This window comes from Amblyraja radiata, chromosome 23 (assembly GCF_010909765.2).
Source record: "Amblyraja radiata isolate CabotCenter1 chromosome 23, sAmbRad1.1.pri, whole genome shotgun sequence".
Classification (NCBI taxonomy): domain Eukaryota; kingdom Metazoa; phylum Chordata; class Chondrichthyes; order Rajiformes; family Rajidae; genus Amblyraja; species Amblyraja radiata.
In genome coordinates, this window is record NC_045978.1 from 34004704 (window position 1) to 34020039 (window position 15336).

At 51.2% G+C, this 15336-nt stretch overlaps 1 long non-coding RNA gene across 1 annotated transcript; it reads left to right on the forward strand.

Annotated features, from left to right (window-relative positions):
• Positions 1-8763: 8763 nt before the first annotated feature.
• LOC116986110 lies at positions 8764-10195 on the forward strand. Its single transcript, XR_004415419.1, has 3 exons — positions 8764-8781; positions 9650-9654; positions 9935-10195. It is a non-coding gene; the product is annotated as an uncharacterized LOC116986110 (long non-coding RNA).
• Positions 10196-15336: the final 5141 nt, after the last annotated feature.

Below are 15336 nucleotides of genomic sequence, written 5' to 3' on the forward strand. Positions count from 1 at the left end.
TCCAAAAACCACAGATCCTTACACCACTGACGTGCCCAATGCTTCGCCGAGACCTACAAGATTCCCCACTCCATACATATTCCTGCTATTTTGGATGTACACTACAGAGATTAAGGATCCCAAGGAAATCAGTGTTAATAAAGAAATAATGATTGAGAAAATAATAGGGCTAAAGGATGAGAATTCCAAGGCCTGTGAACAACATTCTGGAAAACTAAAGGGAGTGGCCCTGGAAATAATGGATCAAGCAGGTGTCTGCGTGACTTTGTAACACAGTTGTGCCAGGCACTGCTGTTAGTGAGGAGTTAAAAATGCCCCTGTCCCACTTAGGAAACCTGAACGGAAACCTCTGGAGACTTTGCGCCCCACCCGTGCGGTTCCCGGAGGTTGCAGGTGGTTGCCGGAGGTTGCAGGTAGTGGAAGCAGGTAGGGAGACTGACAAAAACCTCCGGGAACCGCACGGAAACCTTGGGTGGGGCGCAAAGTCTCCAGAGGTTTCCGTTCAGGTTTCCTAAGTGGGACAGGGGCATTTTTAGGATACACAGACAGGATCCACCGGTAAAGGCAGTGTACAGAGCAGCTGCCAGTACATAAAACGATGAATCATTGTAGGGTGCAGGGAAAATGATGGCTCTGCAGCCTCAAAATATCCGTGTCCAGACTTTCCACCGGGCTTGATCTGTGCAATGTGAGTGCCAGTAAGGTGAGACTTAGAGAGGGCAAGGATGACCACAGGAGGAAGCTGGAGCTGAAACGTCAGCATAACAACATGGGGGATGTGTGGAGCGGTATGAAGAGTATTGCAGGCTACAAGGAGACCAGTGGTCTGGGGAGGGAAAGCAATCAAGACTGGGCCCATGAGCTAAACCTGTTTTTTTAACAGATTTAATGGAGGGGCCATTGCCCACCCCCTGCCCCCCCGACACTCCCCCTCAATCCACCTGATCCACTTCCTCTGCCCGATCTTTGTCGCACCTGACCATCAAGACTGAGCAGGTGAGAAAGTTGCTGAGCAGACTCTGCCCAGGCAAAGCCAAGGGTCTCGATGGTGTCAGCCCGAGGGTACTCAAGGTGTTTGCCAGCCAGTTGTGCGGAGTACTCCAGCATATCTTCAACCTGATGACTGTTGGCAAACCAATTTCCCACCTGGGATAAATAAAGCCCTATCGTATCGTATCATGTCACTGTTCTAGATTTAGTGTTTCTCTAAAACCTTGAACCATTGCCTTCACCCAGACACGCAGCAGGCTTGGGGAATGCACATCCACCTGTGACACTCTTGCGTTAGAAAGATCCTGGCTTGGTGCAGCATCTCACTGCGGCTGGCTCCACGCACTCACAGCGGGCAGCCATTTTGGATTTCCAGGTGAACCTTTGTTCACCCCGCTAGGCCGTGGCAGGGCCACCTCTGTTGCTTCTTCCTCATGCATTGTCCTGTGGTCTTTGGCTGTGCGACGCTTTCCCAGGTGTCTGCCTTACACAACCTCTCCCCTGCAGCCGCCCCTTGACACCACCATCTCACTTTACCTGTGAGCCACTCTCTCATCCTTCCATTCACCGCCTGCATTGTTAGCACAGAGTTAGCCCGGCCAACGCCACTGCTTTCTAACAGGATCAAAGACCAAAGCCTTGAGAGAAAACGTTTCAAGTAATTGCCAGTTCGAGGCCTGGTTACTGAGTGAACAGAAGATCCGGCCACCAGCTGCGTGTATTAATTTCCACTCCCATGTGCAGCCTGTGGGTTTGAAATCAACACTGAGCCGACCAGATGGGGTGCATGTGGGAGGGAGCACCAGGGCAGCAAGGAATGGCAACAAGATTAAAAATTAAAATCTCTCAGATAACAAAGGTCAAACCCAGAAGAGGGAAATGCTCCTGAGTTGGATTGCTCGTAGAGTCTGACACTGCTGCAGCTGCCAGTACCTGAACACAATGGTGAGCCCAGGAGTAAATGACACATGTATGTTTGCGTTTGTGACATGTAGGCGTTTGTGTCTATACGTGCATGCCTGTGTGCGATTATTTGTGCGTGCTTTATATGTGTGTGTCTTTGTGTTTGTGCGTATGTTTGTGCGAATGACTGTGATTGAATGTGAGTGTTTTTTGTGTGTGTTCAGTAGTGTTTATTATTGTCATGTTTAACAAGGTACAGTGAAAAGGTTTTCTTTGCATGCTATCCAGTCAAGGAAAACACTACACACAAATATGATCAAGTCATCTACACTGCACAGATAAAGGCTAAAGTCCTCAACATTTAGTGCACGATATAACATTGAAGTCTGATCAAGTCTGATAAAGAAGTTCAAAGGCCTCCAATGAGGTAGGAGGTTGATGGGTGGTCAGGACCACACTCTAGCCGATGAGAGGACCATTCAATTGCCTGATAAACAGCTGGGAAGAAACTGTTTTTGAATCTGGAGGTATGTGTTTACAAATGTCTGTACCTCTTGCCTGATGGGAGAGGGGAGAAGAGGGAGTGAGCGGGGTGAGACTGGTCCTTGATTATGCTGGTGGCCTTGCTGAGGCAGCGAGAGGTGTAGATGCAGTCAAGGAAAGGGAATGGAATGGACGGAATGGAATAATGTATACAAATAGCAGCCACCTACGGCACTGACAAAGTTACAAAACACACCGGCTCCTCCTTTTGTTCTCCCTCCCCCCCACCCCCCACGCCGGGCCATCATTGTCCTTTATCCCCCCCCCCTATTGTCCATTGTTCTCCCCCCACCTCCCTCACGGCGGTCCTCCATGATCTCATTGACCATGGGACGACCTGCGAGACATCACTGCCACGAGAGGCTGGCTTGTGTTATGGCCTGGGCTAAGTCTACAACTCTGCAATTTCATGTGGGCTTGGATGGAGCTGTTCCCAAACCAGTCTGTGACGCATTCCGATAAAATGCTTTCTATGGTGCACTGTAGAAGTTGGTGCGAGTTGTTGGGGACATAGAATAAAGTAGAATAGAATGCCTTTTATTGTCATTCAAACAGATTGGTTTGAACGACATTGCATTTTCTACAATCTTACATTACAAAAAAACCCAAGACACACACTTAACACAGTTTACACAAACATCCATCACAGTGAGTCTCCAACACCTCCGCAATGTGATGGAAGGCAAAAGTCTTTATCTCTTCCCTTTGTTCTTCTCCCGCAGTCCAGCAGTCCAACTGCAGCGTCGAGGCGACTGGGGCTCACGATGTTAAAGCCCCCGGCGGGCAATGGTAAGTCCTGTGGCCGTTTAAGCCACGCCTGGTGATGTTAGGCCCCGCTCCGAGTCCTTTAAACCCCGCGATTCCAGCGGGAGAAGTTGCTGTTGCGGGAGCTCCGAAAAGCGGTCACCCACCAGGGGCCTGAAGCTCCCGATGTTACCATCCACCGGGCCTGTGGCCGTAGCCTCCAAAGCTCCGAAGTTGGGTCACAGCCGCGCGCCACCACAGCTCCTCCCGCTCCGAGGACGGCCAGCTCCGCGATGTCAGGTCCGCAGGCTCTGCGACTGGAGCCCTCAGGTTGGTCCCGGCTGGAGGCCGCCGCCGGCTCCACGATGTTGGGCCCAACGACACCGGAGACCCGACAGGGAAAAAGTCGGGTCCCCGTGCAGGGAAGAGATTAACGGTTCCCCCCCCTCCCCCTCACATATACACAGCTAAAAAATAATAAAAACTAGAGTCAAGACATACATTGAACGAGACAAAAATTAAAAAAAATACAGACGTACTGTAGTCGAGCCGCTGCCGATAGGCGCCGCCACACCATAACATGTCGAACTTCATAAGCCTTCTAAAGAAGTAGAGAGTTGGCGTGCTTTCATGGCCATATCTTTCATGTTGCTGGCCAAGGACAAATTGCTGGTGATGTTCATTGTAAGGATGTGCAAGTTTGTGCATGTTTGAGTGTAGAAATTATTCTGTGTTTATGTAAGTGCGTGTGCTTATGTGTGTGGTGTGAGGCTATGTGCTTATCTAAGTGTGCTTGTTTATGTGTGTGAGTATGAATGTGTGCTGTGAGTGTGTGTATGAATGCGTGTTTGTGTAGGTGTGGGAGACTATGACACACAACAGACACGCAAGCGTGCATGCACACTGCTGCTGATCTATCTAGAGAAGATGTCGTGAGAGAAAGACGAATAAGAACAATGCGGGAGTGAGATAAAACAAGGAACAGTGAGAGGCAAACTGGAGAAGCAAAGCAGTGCCGATGCTGGGAAATAAAAATAGAGAATACAGAAACAGGGTTAATGTAATAAAAGGTCAAGTTCCTGAATCATTAACTCTGTTTCTCTCTCCACAGTTGCTGCCTGACCTGCTGAACATTTCTAGCAGTGTTCTTATTTTAATGAAATATTGTCACCTTACCATCTACAAGCCCCTGTGATATGAAACAAACTGCTGCACTTACAACAATGCTCTAGTGAAAACATTTGAATCATATGTCAGAGACTATGCAGTGTTTATGTAAGTGTGTGTGTTAGTGTGTGCATGGTGTGAGTGTGTGTTTGTGGTGTGAGCATGCGTTTGTGTGTTGGTGTGTGTGGAGTGTGTGTTCATGTAAATGGTATGTGTGTGGAGTGTGTGTGTGGTGCGTGTATGTATGCAAGTGCGTGTGTGCAGGGGTATACCCATTGGAACCCTTTTGTGGCAGGATCTGAGTCAATGTTCGACCCTTGTTTGTTCAGCCACACAATGAGATCAGGCCAATCTGAAAGCACCAGCTCCAGCAGGTATGAGACAGTTCAATTAAGTATCGATGGAAACACATACATTTCTGGCAGCATCCGTGGAGAAAGAAACAGTTACAATTTCAGGTTGATGATTCTTCTTCAGAAACTGGGAATGTTTGCAACCAAGTAACTTTGAAGTTGTAATGAGAGTGGAGGGGTGGAGAGAACAGAGGAAATGACTGATGGGTGGAGCGCAAGAGAGACTGACTGACACAGGGATGGTGGCAAGGACCGAAATCCGGGGGGTGGGGGGGGGGGGGGGGGGGGGGGACAGGGGGGACACGCCCCCTCCATGTTTTGAGAGGTGGGGGACAATCCCCCCCATGTTTGTAATCCGGATTTTGAAATTCGGTGAAAAAAATCGATTAAAAATCTCCACTTCCGCGAGATAGTGGGGGTGGGACTGATGATCGAGGGCGCCGATTGGACGAGAGAGACGTCGGCCAGCAGGTAGTGGGGGGGAGAATGGGACATGATTCAGCGTGATGATTGGAGGAGGGAGGTGTCGGTCGGAGGCGGAAGTAGGGGGTGGGACAGAGGATAGAGCGCGGTGATTGGAGGAGGGAGACGACCTGGTGGAGCAAAGATCATAGAGCGGAGATTGAATCGGCCCGTTCGTGGGACCTCTCATCGCCCGGCGCGGCTTAAAATCGGCCGCGGGATCTTCCACCGCCCTGCGGCCATATTGCTGTGTCGAGGCGATCGAGGCTCCCGATGTTGAAGCCCTCGCCGGGCGATGGAAGATCCGGCGGCCGGTTTTAAACCGCGCCAGGCGATGAAAGGTCCCGCGAACGGGCCGATTCAAGCCCACACGATTCGGGGCGGACGTTGCTGGAGTTCGGAGTCGGTCACCAACCAGGTTACCGTCCACAGGGCCCACGGCCGAAGCCTCGCGCGCGTGTGTGTGTGTGTGTGTGTGCGTGAGCGTGTGGCCACCAAGAAATTGTGTCCCCCCCCATGTTTTGACAGTGATTTCCGCCCCTGGATGATGGTGCTGGCTGAGAGAGGGCGATGGAGGCTTGCAGACGCTTGCTAATCTATTTGCAGGAGAATGCATGAGAGAGATGAATGAGGACATAGGAGCGCGGAAAAACAAGGGAAACAGCGAGAGACAAACTGGAGAAAAGTGCAAATGCTGAAAACCTGATTAAAAGCAGACAATATATATGGCGGCACGGTGGCGCAGCGGTAGAGTTGCTGCCTTACAGCACCTGTGACCCAAATTTGATCTTGACTACGGATGCTGTCTGTATGTAGTTTCTATGTGGGTTTTTTGTCCGGGTGCTCCGGTTTCCTCCCACACTCCAAAGACATACAGGTTTGTAGGTCAATTGGCTTTGGTAAAGATTGTAAATGGTCGTGTAGGACAATATGGGCATCGCTTGTCGGCGCGGACTTGGTGAGCCGAAGGGCCTGTTTCTGCGCTGTATCTCTAAACAAATTTAAAGAACACTCAACAGAGAGAGATACAAAGTTCATATAACATAAGGACATGGTCCTGAACCATTACGTCTGGTTCTCCCTCCACAGTTGCTGCCTGACCTGCTCACTTTTTCCCGCAGTGTTGTTATTTCATGAAAATATTATCACATTACCGCCCACAAAACCTTGTTAGGTGAAACGTTCTGCTGCAATTACAACAGTGCTACAGTGAGAACATTTGAATCATATGTCAGGGACTGTGCGGTCCAGGGATGGTGAAAGGGGCGACATAGAAATGCAAGTTTGTCTTTAATGCACAAGTTTGGCTTCATTCCAGAGTGACCTCATGGACCCCCCCTCCATGACCTCTTCGACCTCCAGGTTGACTGTCTGATCTCCCAGCTGATTCCCTGATGATTGCAGCCCTTCCACAGAGCTATCGTCTGAACAATTGTTCGCAAGCCCCAGCGCTGGGATATTTATTAAATGATTATCCCGCCAGGTCCCAGGGGGGGGTCCAGGGGACTGTGTGAATGACACCATCATCACTTGCCTCATCGTCCTTTCGACCTGCTGTATCTTCATAATCAGCCGAGATAACACGGAGCTCCTCACACAGCCAGAGCTGAGGGAGCTGCTCTGTGCCTGATGTTATTGAGTCTGCAGTAATTAAATCAGGGCCAGCTAACCTCTACTCCCTGGAGAGTTGGGCTGGCGGGGGATGTGACAAAGTGACTGGGGAGCTGCAGTTACTCAGGTCTTCATTATGTAAATCGTATCTTTTGTCTACATGTCTGATTTATTCCATCCAGCTCTTTTTTTTAAGGCAATTGGGATAATTGCTGCCTTTTTGAGGAGGGAGGTCAGAGATTAGTTTCTCTCCTGGGCGAGCTGTTGGTGGATTGAAGCTCCCTGCTGGTACACCATGACGTCTTCTCACTGCCACAAGAAGAGATTCACTTCTCCTGCGTCGCTCTCCATAGACTTATCATTGTCGATAAGTTTCGGTATCAGCGGGCTATTCACCTGCAGGTAGTGTCCAATTCCCACCTGACTTTCACGCAAGTTGGCGGCACGATGGCGCAGTGGTAGCATTGCTGCCTCACAGAGCCAGAGACCTGGGTTCAATCCTGACTCCGGGTGCTGTCTGTACGCAATTTGTACGTTCATGTGTGGGAAGGAACTGCAGATGCTGGTTTACACCGAAGATAGACACAAAATGGCAGAGTAACTCAGCAGGACCGACAGCATCTCTGGATAGAAGGAATGGGTGACGTCTCGGGTCGAGACCCTTCTTCAGACTGAGAGTCAAGGAAGAGGGAGACACAGAGATAAGGAAGGGTATTGTGAGAAGAGTACGTTCATCGTGACCTGCGTGGCTTTTCCCCAGGAGCTTCTGTTTCCTCCCACACTCCAAAGACGTACAGGCTTGTAGGCTAATTGGCTTTGGTAAAATTGTAAATTGTCCCTACTGTGGTGTTAATGTGCGGAGATCGCTGGTCAGCATGGACTCGGTGGGCTGAAGGGCCTGTTTCAGCACTGTATCCCCACACTAAACTAAACTAAACTAAAGTGAAGTTTGCTTCCAGCTATGGACGGACGGGTGGTTAGGGTTCAGCAGCAGGAAGCTCAGCTGACTTCTCTCCTGAGTGCTGAAACCCCACAGTACCTTCCATAACGTCATAGGGTTATTGAATCACACAGCACAGAAACAGGCCCTTTGGCCCATTGTGTCCATGCTAACCATCAATACTATCTATACTAATCCAATTCACTTGGTCCATAGTCAACTGTGCCTTTTTGTGGACCATGTGTTACCTAACTGAGCAAAGGAAAACAATTAACATGGGCATTTTCGATTTTACATAGAAAACATAGAACAGTGCAGCACAATGTCTGTGCAGTACATGATGCCAAGTAAAACTATTCTCCTCTGCCAACATGTGATCCATATCCTTCCCTTCCTGCATATCCACTGCCTATCCAAAAGCCTTGGTTTGATTGCAGCACTTTTAAGTGTCAAGAGTGTTTTATTGTCATATGTCCCAGATAGAATAATGAAATTATTACTTGCAGCAGCACAACAGGCAATGTAAACATAGTACACTGTAAACAATATAATAAACATGAAAAAAACGTTCAGTGTGTGTGTACATACGTATGTGTGTGTGTGTGTGTGTGTGTGTACATACACATGCACACACACACACACACACACACATGTATATGTATATACACACACACACACACACACGTACGTGCACATAAAAAACAAACAAACAATAATAGTGCAAAAAGACAAAGCCAATGCCCCCAAGTCTATGTAGTTCAGAGCTTATTTGGATGTTGTAGTGTTTTATAGCCTGATGGCTCCAGGGAAGAAGCTGTTCCTGAACCTGGACGTTGAAGTTTTCAGGCTCCTGTACCTTCTTCCCGATGACAGGAGTGAAATGAGTGCGTGGCCAGGGTGGTGTGGGTCTCTGATGATGCTGGCTGCCTTTTTGAGTCAGCTCCTCCTGTCGTTCCCTTCGATGGTGGGGAGGTGAGAACCTGTGATGGACTGGGCAGTTTTCACAACTTTTTGCAGTCATCTTCACTCTGGGCATTCAAGTTGCTGAACCAGGCCGTGATGCAACCAGTCAATATTCTGAGCTAGTAGGTTAGCCCCTCTTCAAAGACTAGAGCAATTAATCCATACTTCTATCAGGTCCGTGACAGCTCCTCCCAACCCAGTGACCTTCACCACTGAGGGCAGCTAGTGCATGGGGACACCCTGTATTACACTACCTTTTTCACCATCGGTCTAAATCGTGAAACTGCCTTCCCTGCAGCACGATAGGAGCACCCTCACCAGAAGGTAACATCTATCAGTAAGGTTCCCACTGCCTGTGTAGGAGCCCATGTTTCCTCTGTTTTCACAACAGAGAAAGACATGAAGATTTGGGAACTTGGGAAAATTAATAGCGATATCTTGAGGACAGTCCACACTACATTTGAGGAGGTTTTGGATGTCCTAGTACATATGAAGGTAGACAAATCTCCTGGACTGATCAGATACCATATATTCAAGGACATCGTGGGATGCTGGAGATGGAATTGCAGTTGTCCTGGCTGAGATATATGAATCTTTGTTAGACATGAATGAGGAGGGTGGCTAATGTGCCTCGATTTAAGAAGGGCTGTAAATAAATTAATTTGAATAACAGCCAAACAACCTGTGGTGGAAAGTTACTGGGAAGGATTCTGAGGTGTAGGCAATACAGGGCCGGATTTACGTATAAACTAGACAAGCTTAAGCTTAGGGCCTCGAGATCTAGTGGGGCCTATGCTCGCTGCACCATTGTGTGTTAAACTTTTGAGATAGTGGCGTTGTTACAAACCCTACCATCGGTGGCGCTGTGCGATAGTGGCGTTGTTACAAAACCTACCATCGGTGGCACTGTGCTTGCGATTCCGGCGGCTTTGGTGGTGTGGGGGGGGGGGGGGGGGGAGGGGTTAAAATGCAGGTGTGGTTTATATTTGTTGTGGAGAGGAATTTGCTCCACAGATCCTTGGATCATTGGAAGTGCAGGACAAAGAAAAAGGTATGTAGGTATATTTAACCCTTCCCCCCCGCCGAACCTCGCATCCGCACTGGGGCCCTATTATCCACCTCGCATCCGCACCTGGCTGACCCACCTCGCACTGGGCCCACCCAACAATGCCGCCGCACTGGGCCCACCCAACAATGCCGCCGCACTGGGCCCATCCATCATCGCCGCCGGATCGGACCTACCGAACATCGCCGCCAGAACGGGGCTCTCCGAACATGGCCGCCGCACCGCGCCCTACTCACCTCGTCGCCTCACCGGGCTGGCCGATCCGCGCCGCCCCACCGACCATCCGCCCACCGGGGCCTCCCACGCATCGCCCGCCGACCCCGACTCTACTGCCCGCGGACTCCTACCATCGGGTCCGCCGACCCTCGCCACTCCACTGCCCTCGAGCAACCCGCAGCCGTCGCCTTACCTGCAAACTGGACTCTGCACTGGGCCTGAAGCCTCCACGCTGCTAACTCCCACTCTCCTGGGTTTGACTCCACTGGGTCCTAGTGCTAGTCTGCCCAGCCTTGTTAACCTCAGTGGCAGTTTCACTGAGTCTTCCCCATCCCCCTCTAACTATGTGACCCCTGCTCTTCCCCACCCACACTACAGCCCTCTCAACCCCCCACCCCCTGACCCCCCCCCCCCCATCAGATATCGCCTCGGCCTCAGTTCTGCCTTCCTCCGGCCCCAACCCCTATCCCTGCTGTGTGGTCACCATCCCCCGACCTCCCCCTCTCCGACACCGAACGGTCGGTCCTCAGCAGAGGCGTTAACTTTGTCCCCCTCCGTCCCCACCTCAATGAGTTCCGCGCCCACCACGACTTGGAGCTCTTCTACCGTCGCCTCTACCTCACAGCGTTCTTCCATGGGAAGGAGTCCTCGCCCCCTATTGATGATCCCTTTTCCCATCTCCAACGAACCCCCTCCTCGTGGACCCCCCCTCATGGCCATCTTTTTTTATTTATTTTTTATTTTTTAATTATTACAGATGGCGGACGCAGCGGCTTTGCGCTCCCAAGCCCGAGTTTACTCGGAGCAGCCCGGTACCGAACGCGGCTGGAAAAACAAGGTAATTAAAAACCCCAGAACCCCTAGAACCCATAGGAACCCTTGTAACCCCGGAAACCCCAGGAACCATAAGAACCATAAGAAGAAACTCACCTACAGGACGAGGGAATCCAAGACCCACATCGCAATCCCGACTGGTCGCACATGGAGCCGCTCGGAACTACTCAGCATCGGACGTGGCTGCGAGAAACTGGCGTGTGAGTACCACAGTACCCTTACCGTCCCGTCGGAGCTGGGCAGGAAAGCTCCTTGGATCACCACTCCGGAGGGCAGGAGACGGAGCAAGCGCCGGGAACGGAAGCAGAAATGTGGAAGGCGAGCGGGGGTGCAGGACAGGCTACGGAGGGCTCCACAAAGACCATCGCTCCCAAACGTCTTTCTCGCGAATGTCCGGTCACTCACCAACAAGATGGATGAGGTAAGGCTCTGGACCAACACCCAGCGATCCCTGGAAGACTGCTGTGTGCTGATCTTCACAGAGACCTGGCTCAGCGCGCTGGTTCCCGATGGGGCTGTGGACCTGACCAACCGGTCACTACATCGTGCTGATAGAACAAAGGACTATGGTAAGAGCAAGGGTGACGGGCTCTGCATCTACATCAACAATGACTGGTGCACCAACCACACTGCAGTAGAGAGCTACTGTTCCCCTGACCTGGAATACCTACTGCTTAAATGTAGGCCGTTTTACCTGCCTCGGGAGTTTACTGTGGTTATCATCATGGCCATATACATTCCACCACAGGCTAATGCTAACCTAGCACTAGCACAGCTGCACTCGGCCATCAGTAAGCAGCAGGATGCTCACCCCGACGGTGCCTTCATTGTTGCAGGGGACTTTAACCAGGTCGACCTACATGCCACACTCCGCAAATTCCACCAGCATGTGCAGTGCCCTACCAGGGGCTCAAACACGTTGGATAAAGTGTACACCAACATCAAGGACGCATACAGAGCTCTCCCCCGCCCATCCCTGGGACAATCCGATCACCTCTCACTGTTTCTACTGCCTGCATATAAACCCCTCATCCGCAAGACCAAACCTGCAATAAGGACGGTCAAAATATGGCCCAAGGATGCCACCCTACAACTCCAGGACTGCTTTGATCGCACCGACTGGGACCTGTTTGCACAACAGGCTACCAGTGGTACAGAGGTAGACTTGGAGGAGTGCACATCCACTGTGCTCTCCTACATCAACTGCTGTGTAGAGACTCTCACAGTGGACAAGCAAATAAAGATGTTCCCAAACCGGAAACCCTGGATGAACAAGGAGGTTCAGGATCTGCTAAGGGCACGCAACGACGCCTTTAAATCCAGGGACACTTCGGCTTACAGTGCGGCCAGGTCGAACCTGAACAGAGGTATAAAAAAGCCCAAAGTCATCCACAGGCAAAGGGTAGAAGACCACTTCAATACCGCGGACACCAGAAGCATGTGGCAGGGTGTCAGGGACATCACTGACTACAAGAGCAGCCCCGCCTGCCCCCATGGTGATATCACACTGGCCAATTAACTAAACACCTTCTTTGCCCGGTTCGAAACTGGCAACACCACCAGGTGTGGAATAACCCTGGCCATTGCGGAGGGACAGGCCTTAACACTGAGCACACAGGAGGTACAGTGCGCTCTGCGTAGGATCAATCCACGCAAGGCTGCAGGCCCGGATGGAGTCCAGGGAAGAGTATTAAAGGACTGTGCTGGACAGCTGGCGGAGGTATTCATGAGAATCTTCAATCTATCTCTATCTTTGGCAACGGTCCCCAAGTGCCTGAAAACAGCCACCATAGTGCCGGTGCCGAAAAAGTCCAAAATCACCAACCTCAACGACTACCGCCCGGTTGCCCTGACTCCAATCCCTATGAAGTGCTTCGAAAGGCTGGTCCTCTCCCATATTAAATCCAGCATCCCTGCCTCACTGGACTCCCATCAATTTGCATACAGGGCAAATAGATCGACAGAGGATGCCATCTCTCTGGCCCTTCACACTGTCCTGACTCACCTGGACAGACAGGGCACGTATGTGAGGATGCTCTTCATTGACTATAGCTCTGCATTCAATACGGTCATCCCCACCAAGCTCACCACCAAACTCCACCAGCTAGGCCTCAGCTCACCGATATGCGCTTGGATCCTGAACTTTCTCACGGAGCGACCGCAGGCAGTGAGACTGGGCCCGCACCTGTCCTCCACCATCATCCTGAGCACCGGCACACCACAGGGTTGTGTACTAAGCCCCATGCTCTATTCCCTCTTCACTCACGACTGTGTCTCTGCATTCGACACCAACACCATCGTGAAGTTTGCAGACGACACAACAGTGATTGGGCTGATCACCAACGGTGATGAAACAAAATACAGAGCGGAGGTGCAGAACCTGGCGGACTGGTGCGCCAATAACAACTTGGCACTAAACACCTCCAAGACCAAGGAGCTGATTATTGACTTCAGGAGGTCCCATTCTGGAGAATACGCCCCAATCTCCATTTACGGGGAAAGTGTGGAGAGAGTGTCCAGCTTTAAGTTTCTGGGCACTCACTTTTCAGAAGACCTCACATGGTCCACGAACACCGCCGCGCTGGTCAAGAAGGCGCAGCAACGACTGTTCTTCCTGAGGACATTAAAAAAGACTGGTCTGCCCCAACAGCTGCTGGCAACGTTCTACCGCTGCACCACTGAGAGCATACTAATGTATGGCATCTCTGTGTGGTATCTCAGCTGCACGGAGGCGGAGAGGAGAGCTCTTCAGCGCGTCGTCAACAGAGCGCAGCGGATCATCGGGACAGAGCTACCAGCCTTGGAGGGCATCTACCACACGCGGTGCCTCAGGAAGGCCCTCAGCATCCATAAGGACTCATCACACCCCTGCCACGGTCTGTTTCAACTACTTCCCTCCGGCAGACGTTACAAGGCCTTCTACGCCCGAACCTCCAGACTCAGGAACAGTTTTATCCCAAGAGCTATAGCAGCTCTGAACCGGCCCTAATGCGTGCCCCCCCACCCACTCCCTTTGGACAGTCTCCCTCAGATGGTCACGTCAATCAATTCAGCTTGCTAATTTATGTATTGTATTTATTTACCTTTCTTGTACATCAGTGGAGCTGCACACTAAATCTCGTTGCACTGACGTGCAATGACAATAAAAGATATTATTATTATTATTATTATTATTATTATTATTATCTTCCGGCTTTAGACCTTTTTATCCAAAACTGCTGGCGGGGCATCAATCACCTCAACTTCTCCACTCCCCTGTCTCACTCCAATCTCTCCCCCCCCGAACGCACTGCTATCAACTCACTCCGCAACAACCCAGACTGGGTGATCAAACCCACCGACAAGGGAGGTGCCGTGGTAGTCTGGCGTGTCAATCTCTACAAAGCTGAGGCCATGCGCCAACTCTCGGACACCTCCTCCTACTTACCCCTGGACCATGACCTCACTGACGAGCACCAGGCCACTATCTCCAGCATCATCACCGACTTCATCAACTCCCAGGCCCTGACCCCCCGAGCCTCCAACCTCATCGTTCCACAGCCCCGCACGGCCCAATTTTATCTTCTCCCCAAAATCCACAAACCTGACTGTCCTGGTAGACCCATTGTCTCTGCCTATTCGTGCCCTACCGAACTCATTTCCACATACCTTGACTCCATCCTACCCCCCTTGGTTAAATCCCTCCCTACCTATGTTCAAGACACCTCAGACACTCTCCGTCGTCTCCGGGCATTCCATTGTCTAGGCACCCATCCCCTCATCTTCACCATGGATGTCCAGTCACTCTACACCTCCATCCCCCACCAGGATGGTCTCAAAGCCCTCCGGTTCTTCCTCGACCAGAGAAGCAACCTATACCCGGCCACTGACACTCTCCTCCACCTAGGTAAGTTGGTCCTTACCCTCAATAACTTCTCGTTTGACTCCTCCCATTTCCTCCAAATACAAGGCCTAGCTATGGGCACACGCATGGGCCCCAGCTATGCCTGCCTATTTGTCGGGTACGTCGAACAATCCTTGTTCAATACGTACCAGGGCCCCATCCCCGACCTCTACCTCCGTTACATCGATGACTGCTTTGGTGCTACCTCCTGCACCCACACACCACTGACTGACTTCATCCGCTTCACCACTAACTTCCATCCGGCACTCAAGTACACCTGGACCATTTCCGACACTTCCCTACCATTTCTTGACCTCACTATCTCCATCGCAGGTGATAGACTTCTGACCGACATCCACTATAAACCCACTGACTCCCATGGCTATCTAGACTACTCTTATTCCCAGCCTGCTTCCTGTAAGGACTCCATCCCCTACTCCCAATTCCTCCGTCTATGCCGCATCTGCTCCCAGGATGAGGTGTTTCACACGAGGGCATCGGAAATGTCCTCCTTCTTCAAGGAACGGGGGTTCCCCTTCCCTACTATAGATGAGGCTCTCACCAGGGTCTCTTCCATACCCCGTAACACTGCTCTCTCTCCCCATCCCTCCACTCACAACAAGGGCAGAGTCCCCCTAGTCCTCACCTTTCACCCCACTAG